This window comes from Phalacrocorax carbo, chromosome 7 (genome assembly GCF_963921805.1).
Source record: "Phalacrocorax carbo chromosome 7, bPhaCar2.1, whole genome shotgun sequence".
NCBI lineage: Eukaryota > Metazoa > Chordata > Aves > Suliformes > Phalacrocoracidae > Phalacrocorax > Phalacrocorax carbo.
The window spans coordinates 16,927,240-16,943,251 of NC_087519.1; positions in this window are offsets into that span (position 1 = coordinate 16,927,240).

The following is a 16,012-nucleotide window of genomic DNA, read 5'->3' on the forward strand; positions in this document are numbered from 1 at the left end:
AAATATAACAGGATCTTAACAGGACTACAACCACAAACGAAAGCCTTTCCCTACTATCTTTTGTTTACATTGCTTCTGCTGCTTAAAAGAAAAACTTAACACTTACATAACACCAATTTGTGCTATTAAGCGATTTGCAGCTGATGGCATAGAGAGAGAATAAACAACAACCTCCACACTCCAATAACCTATTCAGAACTAAAATTTATTAACAGGATATGAAAATATTCAAGTCCAAAACTCAGCATCGGTGTCTTATCTATACCCTCACTGTAAAGATATCACTAGTACATCACTGGGTTTTCAGAGCTGCAATGACTTGCCCCTGAAATTAAGCTATACAGGAATAGCAGTTTAAAATCCAAAATAATTCCAACTATCTGCATATTTTTACCTTTATAAAACCTAAACAAAAAAACCCCAACACCCAACAAAAATTTAATGGCTGTGACATGATATAATGATACCTTGGAATATATATGCATGAGAATAACACCCATAGAAGTTTTCCTCTTAACTGAACAATTCAGGATATAACCCAGTGCCCCAGTGCTTGTAAAAGGCAGAGAAGTCTTTCTGCTGAGTCCAGAAGTCTGGGATAAGGACCATATTCAGCCCAACAAACCTCACAGTTACCATTTACTCTGATTCATTGCAGGCATGCAAATGAATTAAGAATAAGCCCAAATATTAAATATTCATATTAAATTGGCTTTAGGCTTAGAAACCAAAAATTTGCACCCCAAAGCAAGATATATGCACATCATCCCTCTGACAGTATTATCTTACCTCTCTGTACACATGGATTACATAGATCTGTGAAACATTTGTTACTATACAAGAATTCCTGTTTGAGACTGCTTTTGCTGACACAGCACATTCGTTGCTCCCGGTCCTTCCAATTTCTGGCGAAGTGAAACCTAATTAGCAGGCTATTTTGATCAGAAGAAATGTTACAGGACCAACATTCAGGAAGAGTACATAAGTTTAACCTTTGACTCAAGAGAGACTGTAGTCACAAAATTTTACTATCGTGCCAAGTGCACACTAGAGAGAATACGCTTCAGTTCAGTATTCATGCCAACATTGCAGTGCATGTATGCCTGTCACAGTGAAGAAAGCCTTCACAGATGGCACCAGCATACTTGCAGGGCAAAGCAGGCTTGCTAGTTCCACTGTGCAGCATGAAAAGTGAGTAAGTTTTCCTGGTTCTTTCAACTATGCTATGTACGTGGGTACAAGGAGAATATGCTGCCTTCACTGATTACAGCTTAGATCAGCTTGTTAAGATATCTCTTTCTTTTGATGAGGTAATAATGTAAAAGACTTGGAAGTGATGGGTTGCAATAGGTAGCCCAATTGGTCTTAAGTCTATCAGAAACTGTCTTAAACTGGACTAAGCTGAAACCAGGTTAACAATATGCACAGTGGTTGTAGTTCTTTCTCCACTAAACCAGTTTTAAAACTTACTGAAGTTCAAGTGCTGCATCTTTCGCTGCAGCCAAGGTTAACACTCATCCATTATCCTGTCTGCAGTTAACAAAGACCTGCTGTAACATTGCATAATGATACTTTACACACCAACCATCTTGTTTATAACAGATGGTCATGCTTCAATCTGGGTCCTTAACATACATGTGCAGAACCTCATTTGTGACAACTGATCTGACCCACGCTTCATTTAATGACATACATATGCAAAGGCCTAGAGCTGGTCACAGATTGAAGCCCTCTTTTTCCCTTTTACATAACTCTGAGAACACCTCACTGCCCTCCCTGTATATCTACATGTACATACAAAGTCTGCTTCTTCAGGGAGACAGAGTTAAAAGAAAGCATATTGAAAGACGTAAATAAACACTTGCAAAATATTCTGAAAAATGTATGCAGACAAAATGTATACATTAGCTCAAAACTAGTACGGTTTCTGTTGCTAAAGATATATGGGAATTCATAGCTCTCCAGTAGTTTCTCAGTTGCAGTAACATGCCAGGGCTTTTAGTATGACAACTGATAAATGGGATGGGGGTAACAACGTTCTTGCTGAAATTTTGAAGCGATCTGTGTGGGTTGAATGGTGTATAAGTGAAAAGTCCTATGGCCAGCACAGTTTTTAGCCCTAGCGCACTATAAACTGTCTTTTTTAAAAAGCTCACTGTTCATTTGCAATCATTTAATGGATTGTTCTGTGTACCCAAAGGAAGCCAACCCATAATGAATGGCACTGCAGAGATCTAAAGCATCCAACCTCAGTTCTGAAAGACTGGATTCATGCCCACTAAATACAGTAATAAAAGCCCATTTATTTTCTCACGCACTCTTCCAAGGACACTGGAAAATGTTGGATCTACTTGTAGCAATATAAAACCAGCACAGTGCAAATTCTGAGATTTGCATCTCCAGACCTTGGCTTTATCATATTTTAACAGTAATCCTACATCAGTGTAAATGACAGGAGATTTTGCACAATATTATATACACAACACACGTTCATTTTGCACCTTCTGCAAGTTCAAACTCTTCTGCCCCTTGCTCCAAAGGCCCCAAGAATAGTGGTATCGTGTCTTTGTACAGCAGGCAGAGTAATAACAACCACAGAAAGATATTTTCTCAGAGCTAAACAATTAAAACTTTTTGCATAAGATCAGAGAACTTTCTGAATTGCAGTATTTGTCACCCTTCATACATACACCTAATTTAGACCATTTGGACTCAAAAATAATTTATTCTCCAGTTCTTTGAGATATCAGTGATGGCATTTTTCATATCTCAATTTTCTCATTAGTATGCAGTGTGTTTTGTCAAAGAGCTTTCACTACTGACAATTTTCATAAGGTGCCTTCATATCCACTGAGGTGGTGAATGTTTTTGCTTGAACAGAGTTAGTATGGGAATTTCAACAGTCTTTCCATAATGCCGTGAACTGCATCATTGGTTTGGAAAAGTGATCTGTGTTAGGGAGAATCATGAGGTTACAGGTACTCCACACTATGTTTCTCCAGACAGTACCAGCACTGATATTCCCATTCACTTGACAAAAAATAAAACACGTTAAGAAACACTTCCTTCATGTTACCTGACACACATACCCATGCACCAAGCACATTTTCTTTGCTTAACATTGGTAGTGTGAGTGAATGCAATAGATAATAGCCCAAAGTGTAACTATTATTACAGTATTTTTTAATTTTTAAACTCTCCTCCAGCCTAAATGATGAAATCACAGATAGCTAGAACCCAACCTATGTGACAGCAGACCAAAGATAGAAAATCAGATATACTTAAAGCAGCTGGTAAAGTGAGATGTATTTTTCATCACAGGAGGAGTTCAAAGGAAATTGTAAGGCAGTAAGATTTCAGTTCCCACACTGCAGAGGACTCATTCTGCTATCCTGTGTCAGAGCAGAGCACGAGCTGTTGCTGAGTCAGAAAGCTGCTGAAGATGTGCGTGTGTGCAAATGCTGGTCTGCACGCAGGCCAGGTGAGTCATATAGCCATTTGGTACAAGCCACTATTCTGCAAGGAAGAGAAAAAGACTAGGCAGAACTTCAGTCAAGGCAAGACTTTAGAGGGAAGAAGTTCAACATTTTTTCCAAGAGTTGTTCACTTCTGCCTACCCAGCTAACAAGACTGACAACACAGATGAAGAATGTTCTATCATAGTGTATTTGGAAAGCTTTATGTACTTTTTTTTGTTCGTTTTAAATAAAACATGCACATACAACCATGCCAGAAAAAGGGTGTTTTCTGGATAAGGTGTCAGCAAATTTTGTTTGCCTGTAATTCAGTGGCTGATTGGCTGTAGATGCTAGGGCAAGAACAAGAGCTGAGGCAAATATAACCATTTAATGTCTGTTATTAAATATTACCTAAATAATGAACAAAATATTTCTCTTTTTTTTGTTAATTTTATATTTTTTTGTCTAAATTGTAAAAGCTTTAATAAGTTTTAACCCAATTTTCAGAAGAGATTTGCACATTAGACCTCAAAGGTTCACATTCTCAGAGGCAGCTGAGTGCTTTTAAGAATTTGGATCAAAACCATTTTTGAAAACCGAAGTCTGGTGAATATTCATTTCCACTAGGAAAGTCACTACATGAAGCATACTAAAGAGCTTAGGTGGAAAGAAGCAAAGCTCACGCAGTCACTGGTGGTGGTGTTAGTGCAAATGTACAACTGTGTTGTGTGATGAACATGGCTGGGCAGCAGGGCGGTACTAATTATACACTGATCATTTACCTTCTGATGGGAATTCCCCCACTGCAAATGCTGGCGGAGTTATACCAGATGTATGGGTAAGAATTTTCCCTGTAAATGAAGCTGGTCTTCCAGGGTAGCTCAAGAAATTTAATTTGGATGACCCATGTCTCTGAAGAGATAAATCGCATTTATTATGATTGTGGGTAAGAGTCACAAGACAAAGAGTTTCACTATTTTCTCTTTATTATTATTTTTTATCCATTCTAAGGAAAATAATTTGAAAAGATCAGGGAACTGAAATTAAAAGGAAACCTCATTACTTATTATTGAGGTAACATATACTAGATCTGCAAACACCAAGAAGGGCAAGTAACATTATGTGCCCCATACTGAAACTTGCAAAATGACTGCAGCTACTTCATCCCATTTTCACCAGAGTTCCCAAACCAAGCAACAAAAACCTGAATAAGCCAAATTCTCCCAACAGCCCTATCGCACAATTGCAATTCATGCAGTGTTAGGTTTACGGTTGGACTTGTCGATCTTAAGGGTCTTTTCCAACCTAAATGACTCTACATTTCTATGTGTACCTTTTCGGTTCCAGAACACAACATGTGTGCTAAGAGAGCACCATCTGTCCTGCATTCAAAATATATGCAGAACCTGTGGCGTTTGACACCTATTTGAAACACATGACTATCTGCCTCCACTTTGTTCTACTGCATTTCCACCTTGCTTCTCACTTGATCCTGGCACATGATGCCCCAGGACTGAATGAAGATTATTCCTCAGGGTAATGATACTGGCTTTAATTATGAAGTAGAATGAATATGAATTAGAGCAGAGAGGAAGAGTAGCTACTATTTACACAATGTACAGACATTGCTCAAGTTGCCCTAAAGAGACTCCTGACTGCTGCAGATGAAAAAACAAAAAAACAAAAAAACCCGCTTTGCTTTAAAAAGTTTCTCACCATGAAGTTGCTTATTCTTGTGAGCTACTCTGAAATTAAGAAAGCCTAAAAACTAGCTGGTCAGGATGACAGTAGGTATCTTTTGCTCTGAAGAATGGGAGAAGAGGGAAATGGAGCAGTGCTCATTGGGAAAGACAAGTGGGACATGAAGATTGACTTAGAAGTCCTCAGAAATTAGAAGTATGAGAAGAGCTGACTATGGTGGGGACAGCCTGCCCTTTGAAAGACAGCAGCATCGGTGCCCTGCATGATGTCTGGAATTTTAAGTACTATAGCCATGTAAGTTATGCATGGTTTCTATCAAAAGTTCAGAACACTGTGAAGACCACAAGTTTAACAAAACTTATGTCCAATGATGGGTCAAACTTTCAAAAGCACATGATGGGCTTCTAGATTTCAACAGGTTTCCAAGGGTTTGCCTTAGTGAGAAGGGGAGAAAGATAAAGAAGTAAAGATCTGAAAATTAGGGGTTTTAAAAACAGATATGCAACGTCTTGAAAAATTTTATCTGCAAGTGTTCAGCCAACCACCTTGATGATCACACCTTGCTGAACAGTTACAACTGAGCTTGTGAATAGGATGGCAGGATTGCCCCATGAAAACAAGCACAACATTTTTGGGGAAAAAAAAAAATCCCTGAAACTACCAGAAGGTCTTTTTGGTTCTTACTCACAACATTTGTATCAATTATTGCCCAAATGACTGTACATAAAACATTAGTTATTCTTTCCTATTTTACTGAAAAGCTTGTCTAACTTGCAAGGCAAACTGACAGACTGCTGATTCTGCAGAGGCAACAAATCAGTTATCAAGAAAAATGTCCTCCTGGAGGATATGCTTAGGGTGTAAAAGCACTAGAAGCCTGAGCAACATTTGCTATGAGTTTGTAAAGAATTATTGCCAGTGCTCCTCATATTTCTTGTGTGAGTTACTGGCACCAAGCTTCCTACTTTCTCTCTGGAAGAACATTTTTTAATCTCTGATGAGAATAGCCTAATAAAATATACAATGTGTACAGATAAAAACAGAGTGTCTATACCATCATACAAAATAAAGGGATTGAGTTAAACTTCATGTAAGGCTCTTGTAACTCTCAGCACACTGTTTACAGGAAGAGTAAGTGAGTAGGAGTGCTCCAGCATCTAGAGAAGAGATACAGTAAAATACATTTAGCAGAGACCGATTACTGACTGGCTTCCAGATGCTTCTGCATTATAAAGAGCAATCTTTATGATATTTATTATTCTAAGTTAAACTGACATGCCTGAACAGAAATTTACTCAGTTAAAAAAAATGTTGGGGAAACCAGCTGATTTCACCAGGAAAGGATGCAGATTGGGGGTATTCTGAATTACCTCAGAGTAAAAATACAGACTGTGCATTAAAAATTATGTGATTGTACCATTTTAATGTGGAATACCACAGACTGCACGCAAAAAAACATCACAAGGCTGGAACAGTATGGTGCAAATACAGTGTTATTAACCTTAAAATGTCTGTGAACTATGTATGTGAAATATTAGCATCAAGAAGATACCTAAAATATAAACTAGTTTTTCTGTGAACTTATGATTTACAGCATTGAAAAAATTGTTATTATGTGCATATGAAATTTATTTGGACATTAACTATTACTTTACTACTCTGCTTAAAATTCTGCCTGCACCTACAGCTGCATTATCCATTTTTATGATTCACGGCTGCCAGCAGTCCCTGTTGGAGTAATCTGTTGAAGCACTCGTAGTGCCAAAGCAACTGAAATGGCAGATTCAGCTTTCAGCTCTCAGAAAAGAATTGCACAACCAAATAGGCAGCATATAACAAGACATGCCTGGAGCTAGTGTGCTGAAGTTATGAAGTAAGTTAAGAGAGGCTGGGAAAGTACATGGATTTCAAATTAAACAACAGACTTAACACTGCAGTATGACCCAATCTGCTCCCATAGTTCTCCTTTTCCTTATTTTATCGTTGTGGGATTTTTCTTATGACCTAGCTATTATTATACCTAGCCTTGTGCCTTCCAAGAAAATATCAGGGTCCTCTACCAAAACCAATGGCAAAACTTCAACTGTAGAAGAACTGTGGAGCATGGTTAAAGATGTCAGTATAGATATTTGATAAAAACTTAACCGCAGGATCTCAAACATTAAGGTTGAGAGATACCAGCAGGTAAGGGAAACAGTCTTCTTGGATAGGCTGTCAAGCTTACTATGAACCCCAACCAACCCTCCCTCCCGCTCCAATAATTATCCCAAATCAATAAGACTGATAAGTAATTTAGCTTGTGAAGTAGACAGGTCTTCAAAAAAGCCACTATTAGCCTGTCCACAGTCCTATTTGTTTCATTGCTGTCTTAATGACAATTTTCTGTTCTGACAATTTAGCAGTTGGTTAAATGGTACCTATGTGACCTGGCAACTTAAAACCTACCATTGTTATATGCCTCTTCATGTAAGAAAAATAAAGTGAACGTTTCTGAAGTACAACTCTATTCACATAATTCTATCATTTACAGAAGCTGTTTACTTACAGATCCTGAATAAGCTTTGTATGTTTTCCAAGCTTCTAACACACTCCTCTTGTATCCATGCCTGTAGTTATTTACTGCAGAGTAATATCTGTATTTTATAACTAGTGAAATGCAAAATTCCTTGGATGTAAAATTAAAATTCTTCCCCTTCCAAAATTTGTGTCAAGTTCAAATTTATCAGCTTGTAAGTACCCAACGCCTGCAGTTTATCACAAATCCCCATCCTCTGGGTCCATTAAATAATTTGGAATTTATTCCAAACTTCAGTAAAAACACTATATCTGTCTATGGACTTCAACTGTTTTCTGAAAAGTTCTGTTTCTGAAGCTTTCCAGGCAATTGAAAAAGAGGAGATATATAGTTATATAAAATATGCCAGTGTAAAACTGCATTGACAGAAGAAGTCTTAAGCCTGGAAGTGGTCTGCACTTAGGAAGGGCAAGAAGTAAGGTAATGATTCAGGTTTTTAATTTCTTTAAAGCCATTATCATCATGGGCATGACGAAATAAATTAGAAAGAAATTTCTGTGGTCACTTCTTTGAATAACCAAAATTACACGCTGCCCTGTAAATTTGTAAATACCATTCTGAAAATGCATTCAGTTCACTTTATAGCTTATACATTGACCGACTATAGCTATATACATGTGCATTTTTCCATTAAAAAAAAGCAGTATCTTACCATATTTTTGGTATCACAATATCATCACATGAACTTTCTAGATAAAATACCTTTTTTCAAAGACGATAATTTTTCAAACACACAATGGGTACTGCAAGGAGTATAAAAGTATTATTATCTTGAGACTTTTTTTGAAATATTTTTTTTTTTAGCAAATGTTCTCTAAAACCACTCTGAAGCTTGTATTGCTAACCTCGTTTTGTCCTCCAACAGGGTATTTCCCTGGAAAATTGCATAATCTTCAATAACATGAAAAAAGCAAGCCAAGGAAAAAAAAAAATCTTTGGAGGGATTCAGTTCTTATACTCTAATTAAAAATTTTGCAAGCAGCTTAAACAAAATGTATAGTGACTCTCAACTGACAAACACACTTTGAAGAAGACAGTTACTTCAAAGATGAGGAATAAGACTGCTAAAAGTATTAGAGGGCACAAGACAGAACTTAAACTGCAGTAGGGTTATAAAATTGACTATGGGCTTGAGATTGAAGTTGCTAAAGCCATTAATGCTGAAGGCTCCCACTGAGTCTAATGGAAAAGGCAACTTCTAACACAACTACTTCATTCTGAGTATGTGCGATGGTTCAGACCATTGGAACCATTTGAAAGAAGGCAAAAGTTGACTCGTCTGTTCATACAGCAGTTGCTGTGGAGAACATGAACAAGAAATTATGCAGTTTGATCAGATTTTTATGTTTGGTAGGCAGAAAAAAATTTAATTCAATTCCACGTCTACTGTGGAGATCTTATGAACAACTAAACATAGGCTTAACGCTTTCCGTTGCCATCTTCCTGTTACGCATATGCATCAGAGCTGGGGTGATGTCTTCCCTTTCCTTGCTATGTCTCTTTCTGTCAGTCTTCCAGGCAGGGTTGATGATCTGATAACATTCCTGAAAAGTGGTATTATTGAGGAGTACTGCATTTAGACTTGATTTCTACACTAAAGAACTGGAAGGAGGAAACACGAGCAAAAGAGAGAATAGGAAAGAACACACAAGGGAGCAAAATCCTACTGAAACACCAGGATCTGAATTCTGCAGATTTACAGAAATCTAAATCAGGCTGAATATATACTACTGAATGAAATAAAAATAAAAAAGTGGTAACTTCACTGAGACATCTGCACCCATCATGCCTTCAGGAAAATAACCTTTGAATGTGTGTTCAAGATGACATTTATTAGTAAATTAAGAAAGACAAAACCACTACCACCACAGCTATAGCTAATCGCGAGAAAGATTACAAAGACCATCGGCCTACTAGTCTAGATGGTTATACACTATTCTCAACTAATATAAAGCTCATACAATAATTATCAGATATAATCAACTAAGTCACCATCTGCAGATACAGCTTTTCATGATTAGGGAAATATAAATTAACAATGATGTAACACCACCTTCATTTTATAGTTATACTATGACTCCTGGAAGCTTGGGGAGATTATTTACAGAAGAATTATAGGAAGGTGTATACCCATGTATGGTTTTTTTTGTTGTTGTTTTTGTCAGACTGCTTCATAGAATCACAGAATCACATCTGTGATGGTGTCCAACTATGAAGTCTGTTTTGAGGACAGAGGGCAAAGTGAATGCGGGCTATATTAAGGGAGATACACTGATGTGGCAATCTCCTAAGTGCAGATATACTATGCTGCAGTTATTTTTAAGAAACACAACACCCCCCACAACACACACACACACTCTCTTAACCTTTTTTCCACTGCAAGTGTTTCTTTTTTAAAGGACTGATGTATCAGCATCAGAGAAGCAACAATCAGAAGTGTTTTATGACTTAACGGGGTATTGAATTCTGCATCTCAGCACCTCACTAAAAAAGCACATTCTGTGCTCAGGGCACTACGTGCGGACTTTCTTTTCCACAAACCATTGCTGTACAGCTGGGTTACTATTTTTCAATCTACTATGCTACCTTTTTAAAATCTCAAGTGTCTGCAGTAAAAAATTAGATGAATCGGTTGCATGTCTACTTCTTAATATGGAAAATTAAAATTTATGCATTTTACAGCCATAGAATAACTTTCAGCAAAAGATTCTTCTCACGTACTTAAATATTTAACAGACTCTGGCTCTTCTCTGCAGCTGCAGTAATCTGTAATTTTCTTGTAACTGGGAAGATAAAGGTATGGCTGAAATGCATGGTTTTTCAGCACTACAAAAAAGTTTGCTTGCATTTTCCTTTTAGAGATAGATAAGGTAACTGTATTTAGGAAGATTTGTTTAAAAAACCCAAAACAAACACACATGATTCAGATCAAATGTGCTAGAAACACAACTCAGGATTATAACGGCAGTTATCAGTGTGACAGGCTCCAAGTCAACGTGCTTAAGGCCATAAAGGTCACCCGACCATGCAGCCTTACCTTCGGTATGTCACAGTCCATCAATATTTTGTTCAGCACCTTTGCACTGAAGGCAATAACATGTGTTTAGGTAAGATATATATTGAAAATGGAGACCTTCCCACATGGGGAAATTAAATGCAAAGAAAATTTATTACTCTGTACACTTTTGTTGTGAACTTTTTCCAACTGTAGAAATCGGCTAATATTTGCCTTTGGTTATGGATAAGATGCCATATCTTATCTACAGGAAGGAAAACACAGGAAGGCAGGAATTGTAAGTATCAAATACACAGTTTGCTTCCCTCCCTACCCCCCAAATAAATCTTCCTCACTGATATTCCAAGGGTGAAGCTTTGCTTTTAGCTCCTCAGGTTAGAAATGCATTTCATTCTTGCAATAGCTTGTTGTAAACTGATTTTCATATCTGCTTAAAAGAATTAGGTGCTTCTCTACTACTGAAAGTTAGTGAATTTTTGGTGTCTGGCTTACTTAAGCATTTTTCAAAAATGCTGCCTAAACACACTATTCACAGTGAAAAATCATAAAGACACAGTGTTCTTGTTTGGACCATTTCAAGGGTGGGTTACACTGATCATCATCTTCAAGTCTGAGTGCAAGTTTCCTTGAAGTAAGGTCAGTCTGAAGTGCTGTGTTCAGACAATGTTAATCTCAAAACACAGAGCGAGTTCACATCCACCTCAAATGCGATCTGGATAATCGAGTTATTTACTCAATAGGTATCAATGGGTATCAACGTTCATAGGACTCTTACCACTCTGTCACACCTTCCCCACCCCCACGGCTAGGTAAAACTAGCAATAAAATAGTTTGAATTATCTTCCTCTTCCCACCCCCCCAATCTGAAACAGATGGCCAAAGCACTGGTCTACTTTGCAGAAGTTACACAAGGCGACTGAAGAGTGTTCTCACCCACTAGTAGTACAGATATTCAGTAACTTTTTTGCACTAGTTGAAAAGAAACTATGGAAAAGTGAGCCGTTCCCCATTTCCTGGTGATAGTTTGCAGGAGTATATTCACATATGCAATCCCTGAGATCCTAGACTGTTAAGACTAAGTCTCAGGAAGAAAAATTGCTAAATCAGTTGCTGTAACATAATGCATATCTTTGTATGTTTTACAGCACACAGCAGTGTCAACTACAGTTTACTCACTTATTACAAAGCTGCCAGCAGTGAAGCAACAGATTTCCCACAAATCATAAAGCTGAATGTTTTAACTGTCATATGTTATTGAAATATCTGTGCATGCTTGTATATATATAAAAGAACATATGAATATATAGAAACTTGTCATCAATAGCCATATAAACTGGAATATATGTAACTGAATTAAGCATAAGCATTGGAACTTTAAAATTTGCCTAGTTTAACCTCCATGCTACAATGTAATTAAAAAGCAAGAAGATCAAAGCTTTTTTCACTTAGCATTCGAATCTCTTAATGAAACAGTAGAATATAGTTTCTTCCTTTAATTACATTAAAGAGCTGATTTGTGAGCAAGGTCTGGCATTTCATCTTGCAAGGGTACTTAAATCTTACACAATTCTCACTGAGACTAAACAGACCACATGAGTACAAGGACTTCTCTGTTTAGAGTCAACCAACTTGATCTGACTGCAGGCTACTGCAAAATCTGCCATTGGTTACACTAATCAAAGGAAGGAGGAAAAGAACATTTTAAAAAACAATATAGAAAGAAATAAGAAAAATAAAATACAGTACACTTCAGCTTCAAATTTGTTTGTGGCCACAAAATTCAAATGCAAGAGGCATTTGCTTGACTGATTTATGACCACAGTTATTCCAATATATCCCCAATTCTTTGTAAACATGTCAGAACAAAACGACTAAATAATGAAACTATAAATACCAAAGTTTAATTTGACTCAGTAGGGTTTCCAGCACCACAGGATGGTAACACCTGACAAACATGAATGCATTCATACCCACAGCATCCCTAAAATGTTCTCATACCTCATAATCTCATCACTACACTTCTGGGAATTTCACCATATCATCAAAATACGATTAAAGGCAGCCAACCTGTGAATCATTCCTTACTCAGAATGCCTGCCATCAGCCATTACCACCAAAGGGTCAGAAGCAATGTAGATGATCGCTCTTTTTTTGCCAGCTTTTATGAAGGTGAAGTTAGCCTTAATCAAGATGATTAACAACTCTTTGAAATGGTTGGAAAAGGCAGCAAACATTCCACAAGGTTCTCTCCAGTCTTTTTGACTAGAAAGAATGTGGTTAGGACACTGGAACCCAAGGAACATGTTTGCAGTAAGTGAATATAGGGGGGGAAGAAAAGCGTAAGGATATTCAGGATGCAGTGAAGAAGGCAGGAAACAGCAGGGCACACAGAGCAGCTTTTCATCTCAATCCAACGGGACTGATAAGATACATGGCAACTGTAAATAGAGTATCAAAGAACATTAGAGAGAGAATAAAATTCTACTGCAGCTGGAAGCAGGTTTACAGAAAACTAGTGTGAAGGCCAAAGGGAGAGTAAAAGGTATTGTTCTGACGGGAAGAAAAATGACCTTTGTTGCAGGAAGCTATTCAGCACTTTAATCCAGCTTTGTTCTATTTTCAGTCTCTTCCAAAAACTCCAACTCTTTGGCATTCCTCCTGTATGTGGCCTCCTACTTACCCTACTAATTTTAAAAAACCAATAAAGAATAAATAATACAAAGTACCAGGAAACACATGTTGCATTTTTAAATGGCAGTGACTTCCAGCATATATTATGCAGCACAGTGAACAAATCCAGATCAGTGCTGGCTTCATTAGCATACTGCTACTTTAGACATAGCCACTGCAAGCACATCAAGAGTCTCCATGTCTACTGTCGTAGTCATCTGCTCAGAATGGCTATATCTCACAAAATATAAAACCAGTACATCCAAAGAGAAGAGTACTACTCCTAGGGTGGAATTCTGTAACAGAAGAGAGAGCACTGATAGAAGACAGTTCCTTTGCTTTCAAATACCAAGTAGCCATTACAATCATTAGAGGATGCCAGAAGTCAGTGTTAGTTCAGAATGGTTTGGAGGTCTCTGTAATATGTTTAATATAACTATCTGTGCTGGTTTTGGCTGAGAAAGAGTTAATCCTCTTCACTGTAGTGCCTGTAGTGGTCAGGAACCTTTCCAGCCTCCCATGCTCTGCCATGTGGGCAAGAGGCCGGGAGGGGCAGGGCCACAGCCAGGACAGCTGACCCCAACTGGCCAATGGGATGTCCATTCCACACGATGTGACACCATGACCAGTATATTAACGGGGGCAGTTGGCGCACGGGAGGGGGGCAGTTTCAGCTTGGGGACTGGCGGAGTCAGGCTGGCAGGCAGTGAGCGGCTGCATCACGTGCTGTTTGTTTTGGTTGTTCATTCCCCCTTCCCCCACGGCCTGCGTTTCATGCCTCTCATTGTTTTTCTTTCCATTGCATTATTGTTGCTGCTATTGTTGTTACCATTATTAAATTGTTCTTATCTCAACCCACAAGGTTTACCCTTCTGATTCTCTTCCTCATCCAGCAGGTGGGAGAGTAAGCAAGTGGCTGTGTGGGGCTGAGTTGCCGGCTAAACCACAACAAATATGTTTCATGTAACTATCTGTAACTAAAACAGCAGTCCTCTCACTCAAAGTCCCTGCTCCTCACACAGAGCTGAAGATTGCATGCTCTATGATTTTTGTATTTTCCTGTCTTATCTTTAATCCATCACTACCTAAAGAACAGGATGACAATTAATACAATCCTACATTTATAATACAGCTTCATCAGAATAAGCAGCTGAAGTTCAAGTAGAAATGACAATTCTGTAACCTGTAATTACTATTTCTGCCCTTAATCAGAAATGTCGTTCTGAGATAGTGGTCAGTGTAACATTGACAATTAGTAAAACTAGAAGGGATTATCATAGCCAAGAGAGTTAACTCTGATTTCAGATATCCTAGCTACCATCTGCCCACACGGTTAGCCTCGTAGCACTAGCTAAGATGCAGCAGATGCAGCCCACACTACTTACAGAGTACAATGGACTCGCTGTAGGGTATATGGCAGTTAGTAGTGCTGAAGCAGCGCAGACTTTCCACCTTCCTCTATCAATAAGAGACTGTAGCAAGTTTTCAAACAGCCTCACCCCTCCCCACCCTAAAAGAAGCTCAAAATAAGTACTAGCCATGAAAAAAAACCAAACCACAACATATGCCACTCAAGCAGGAAACAGACCTCTAAACTTGCTCTCCAGTGCTGCCAGTGGCTTGCTAAGTGGTTTTGGATTCATCACTGCAACTCCTAGGTTTCCAGCCTCAGTCGCCGCTGATTATACCATATACACAGCAGTACAAGTGTTCTATTCTAATATTAGCTTATCCAGATACCACGTTTAATGAGAACCAGTCATAGCCAGCGTCACTAGGTGCTACCACCATGCAAGTAATTAAAATCAGTAAGAATTCAACAGTAAAAGTTGTATGCCTTTAACAGGGCTTTGAAGGCATGTTTCTTTCTAATATGCCAGTTAAACCAGCTGAGTGAGCTGACATTTAATCCTTTCTGCCTCTGGTTCAGTAACTAACAGATGCAAAGATTATTTTAAGGAATACTGGACAATGAAAAAATCTCTGTTGCTCCTCTAGAATGCATGCTTCTAGCACTCCTAGGCAAAGTATCCAGAAATTGATGGGTTAATGCATAGTATCAATACTTGGGACAGGGACATATGAGTCGCAGAACTCTTTGACCTTTCATTCCATTTGCTACTGAAAAAGCAACCACCTTACCCTACACAAGATAAAAATGAAATGGAATTTGCCATCATGTTAGAAAGGATTCAATTCAGCTTGATGCAATTTGGTATCAGAACTGCAAACCATGATCTACAAAGCTGCAAATGAAGAGAAATTAAAGTTTCTTTACTTATAACAGATTTCAAGCAGCTAAGCTCTGCAAGACAGCATCCTGCTTACTACAGATTTATCTGGAGATATGGATCCAAGGTCATCATGTTCTTTTTATGACCTGAACTCACCAAATGTTAAACATTATACAAAGCAACACGGGCCGCTGCTGTAATAAATGACCAGAATATTCCACTTTGATCAGCATGGGGTCCCATATAATTATCAAGGAGCTTAAACTTGTTTACCAGGTTACATTAATATAAAAAAACACAGCTTCTCAGTTACGTTGCCTCTGAAACACCATAGTGCCACATTTTTTTCCCCAGAATT